Below are 4,725 nucleotides of genomic sequence, written 5' to 3'. Positions count from 1 at the left end.
TAGCTATGTAGCGTTATATGTGATGTCTTTTTTCAATTGATATTTTAAAAGAAGGCATGTCTTGTTTAATATCATTCTTTTCATGTCTTTTATATTATCTTTCATATCATGTAGATATCATATATTATGTCTTCATCTTGTAAACGTTTGTAATCAAGATATCTTCATTTTCTTTTATAAGGCCTATTTTTAAAAGGTAAATCCCCCTTTTCATTTCTTTGGTGTAGCATATGTCCTTCTTTGTCCTTCTAAATGGAGGACTGTAAGCTACTGCTTCTCTACTTCTCTAAATAAATTTACAAGATAACTAGTGAATCGTGTTATGCTTATTGTTTTTGTAGACTCCTTTTATGTAAACATAATAAACGATAAATGATGCAAGGTAAGTATCTTGGGGATATTGCTTCTCAATATATCTGTCAAAAATTGCTAAATTTTTATGGAGTTGTTGCCCATCCTGGAGATAGTGTCTCTCGTCATGTTTTTATGGAGTTGTTGCCCATCTTAGAGATAGTTGTTGCCCATAGTTGTTGCGCATCCTGGAGATAGTGTCTCTCGTCATGTTTGTAAAATACCATTGAGTTGTTGCCCCTCTTTGTAATTCATGTTCACTATAAAAAATAAAGCATGGTTATTGTTTTAGCTCTTAAATACATTTATGCAGCAATAAAGGAAATATGAATAAAGGAATTAATTGTGCACACATTTATTAAGCAAATACAAAACTATTCCAAACTGTATTTGTGTTTGTACATGATTAGCAATATATCTAAGGCTTCAAAAAATATAAGGTTATGTTGTTATATCTTACTACATAAAAAGTAAGGGAATATGTTGTTCCGTATGCATCCAGTATATATTATATTCATTCCTAGTATCCATTCTTCTATGAATTTCTCAAAGTTCAGGTTTCTCTTTGAGATTGGTTGAATCACGTTCATCTCACATAAGAAATAGTGCCTTAAGATATTGAAACGATTTTTGATGAAGGATTGCAAGGCCGTTGTCACTTCAATTTAGGTGGACCTCAGAGTGAAGTTGAGCACCTGAATTTGCTTATTAAGCTATACCAGCAAGAGTATGGACTATCAAAAAGGCATTTCTATGTTATACAAAGATATCTACTTTTCTTATGATTAAAACCACCCATATAGAATCCATAAGTATTGGAAAAATATACCCTTCCTAGTAAGAATATCACAAACTATTTTAATAAATGCATGAAGATAAATAAACCATACAGAGACATGAGAGAAGCAAGGACAATATGATTTCCAAGGTCTTTGTATTGGTCTATACATCAAACAATTGTAACCAAAGTACTCCACTCAAGGAAAGCATCTATCATTAGTAGCATTATAAGAAAACATGCTCAAGTCTATATATATTATGGAAATATAATAGAGCTATAATGAGGTTTAGCATAATGTTTGAAGCCAAATATTCTTAGACACTTATCTTCATGGATGCTAGCATATAGATACTTTGCATATAAAGATAACTAAACACTTTGTAGATATGAAAGAAGCATGAACAACAAGACTTTCCATCATTGCTTGTATAGGTGTATGTAGCAAGCAATTAATTATAATGAGACTTTCCATAGTCCTTATTTAGTTATGTACATCAAGCAATTACTTGTAACCAAAAATACTATAGTCAAGAGAACCACCCGGCATAAGAAGACAACCTTAGATCTATATAGTTAAGGAACCAATATTGACCAATAAAGATTGTTGGCATATAAAGATAAACAAATACTACTAGACATGAAAAACAAGACTTTCCATCATCCTTATATAGGTGTATGTAGCAAGCAGTCAATTATAATGAGAATTTCCATAGTCCTTATATGGGCATATATATCAAGCGATCACTTGTAACTAAGATAATGTACTCAAGAGAACCATCTGTTACCCTTAGATCTATACAATTAAGGCTTGTAACTAAGATAATGTACTCAAGAGAACCATCTGTTACCCTTAGATCTATACAATTAAGGAAAATTTATTGACCATAGCCACTCCATAACTGCTACATAGTAGATTACAACGTCACTAGGCCTCCCCCATGGTGTACATATCCCTTCCCTCCATTTCCCTTTGCCATCTTGTTAGTATTCCTCTCTATCAACTTGTTGATATCGGGTTGCCAAAGCCTTGGGCTTCACGGTATTAGTCTATATGTGAAACAACTTGCACAAAATCATTATGAAAGAAAACAACCATAGTTGAATGGAGGGTGAAGTGTATTTCAAAGCTTAAATGGCCATGCCACAAGTTCATCCCATCAAGTATGAAGACATTGTACTAGTCGCCTTTATCCACCTGTAAACTCGTGGAGATAGAGCAGAGAAAAGGCTAGGATGAGAATGGAATTTTGCCTTGGAAAATGGTCCAAGTGCTTGCAACATGAGAAATAGGGAGAGTGGTGAGGAGGAGGAGGGTTGGCCCTCCCTTCAAAAGGTGCTATGTATAAAAGCTAGAAAGTTTGACTTTGGTCTTCAATTGTATGTATGCAAGTTTGAGAAATAGAAGATCTCCTTCTCTTCCAAGAAATTTTGTCTATGTTTCTCTTGCTCTTGCCTTTGTGAATGCCTCTCACCCCCTTCCGCCTTCTTGCTCCATGCATCCCCTCTCCACTCCGTTCTCCCTCCCCCTTCTCTCATCCCTCTTCCCTTCCTTCCTCTCCCTTTTCTTCTCTTGAGGATTCACAGTGATGCAACTCCAAAAGCCATTGGCATGACACTCTTGAACCACATGTGCTTGCATTTCTCCCACCAAGAGTTGTAGGAGGAGTTCCCTTGGCATCCCTCCAAGATCCCCGCGACATGTGGAGTCATCGCCGGACTAGACATTTTTGGCGCCGTTTCCAAGGAGTCAGAGGTATGCTTTTGCTTGCACATGCTTCTTCTGTTATCTCCCATTGCCAAGCACTTGGTTTTGGTGTTGTGCATAGGAAGGAGCTGAAAAAGTAGAGGAAAGTGAGTGAAAGGTAGTAGGAAGAAATTCGAACTATGTTTTATAGTTTTGTGAGGATTGGAGGTGTCAAAATCTAGGATGGAGTACTTAGAATCATTGCTAAACCTTAGATGAAGTCCCATCCCACTAGAAAAGCTAAATGGTGACGATCGGGTTGAAGTTTCAAGGTCTTGGGAATGACAAACAATCCATCTTGGGAGAACCTTCCATTCTGTTCCAAACTTGCTTGTTTTTTGCTATTTTTGAATCCTTTTTGTTGCTTTATGTTGTTTAGTAGGTAGAGTAGCTAGAAAACCAATCCCCAAACAGTGCAGAGAGGCCCCAAAAACTGAAAGAATCCTTACAATTCCTTCATCCAGCAAGCAGTCCTAAAGAGAAGCGCTGCATTGATTTTAACGCAACGAGCATGCCGGGCTACTAGCCCAGTGCACGGTGGGTAAAAAATTCGTTGCATTACCATTGACTATGGTGTGTTAGCATTGACTTTGTCGCTTTAGCAATCTGACACCTTGACATCATCTGACATCCATTGACAGCCTGACACCTGACAAAATCTCTACAAACTGGCATAATTAATGCACCAAATCTTGGCCAAAATAGGGGTCAACACTAGCCTAGTGCACACTGGGTTATTAAGCCAAAGCAGGCTGCATCACAACCCCCGCACACTAGGTTGACATCCGAGTACACATTGGGTTACTAACCCAATGCATACGCCGAGTTAATGGTCAATGGTCAACAGAGTCCTATAAGTCCAATTTGGTCATTTAGTGATCTAAAATGTGCTGAAACATCACCAACCACCCATAAAACTGAATGGGACTTCCAAAAAAATTACTTTGAAGGGTGTGTGTGTGTTCATAAGATCAAAGAGGTAAAAATATCTAAGGCAGGCAATCTGAGGACCCATAGCATTTCTAAGGGTTGGATCAGGGCCACTAGGCACCCAACCTGACCCCTGGCCTACCCAAAATAGAACCTCGTTGCATTAGCCTTAATGCAGCACACACGTTGCTTTATAACTTGGCACATGTCAAGATACTAACCCAACTCACATTGGGATACTAACCCAATGTATATGCCATGTTAACTTGTTGATTGGAAGAAGGAATTGAAACATGACAAAGAAGCCAATTAGGGGATGACTTAACCTGCACCTACATGCTATTGAGATCTGGGAAAATCCTAGGAGCTGTTGAGCCAAGGCCGGAAGAAAGTGCCTCCAACAACATAATCAGGCCAAGGAACCACCCTAGTATCAACCTCATCTGGGAACTAAATCCCGAGCTCACTTTGCACATAGCCCTTTACAAGCTGATAGTTCTAGCTCGGAAGACTCAATGAGCTTCGATGCCAAGATGGGAGAAAATCCAAATCCTGTGATAATTCCTAACTCCAGCTTGATCAGTCCTCATTCTCCCACACCTTCAACCACTTCCTCACGGCTTAGGAAGTCTCTCTCCAACTTCATGGGGAGGTTTGGGTTGTTTGACCCCGACTTGGTTAACCCCTTTACAAGGCAAATGAGGGTACTCAAGGAGCTGCAAAGTCCTCTACCAACCACTATAGCTGGAAGCATGTAGAGTAACCCAGTGCCCGCAACAATGGTGAGTCCTACAAAGCCTCATGTTCAATTCTATGAAGGTGAGCCATCCTTTACCCGAAGCTCTAAGCCCTGGGTACTAGTTTATGGCCACCGAGTCCTAAAGGGTAGGGAAATGAACAAATGGACTTTGGGAAAAAC

This window comes from Dipteris shenzhenensis, chromosome 17 (genome assembly GCF_047967505.1).
Source record: "Dipteris shenzhenensis isolate YYH24624 ecotype China chromosome 17, Dip_SZ_1.0, whole genome shotgun sequence".
Classification (NCBI taxonomy): Eukaryota; Viridiplantae; Streptophyta; class Polypodiopsida; order Gleicheniales; family Dipteridaceae; genus Dipteris; species Dipteris shenzhenensis.
Note: the sequence above shows the minus strand (reverse complement) of the source record.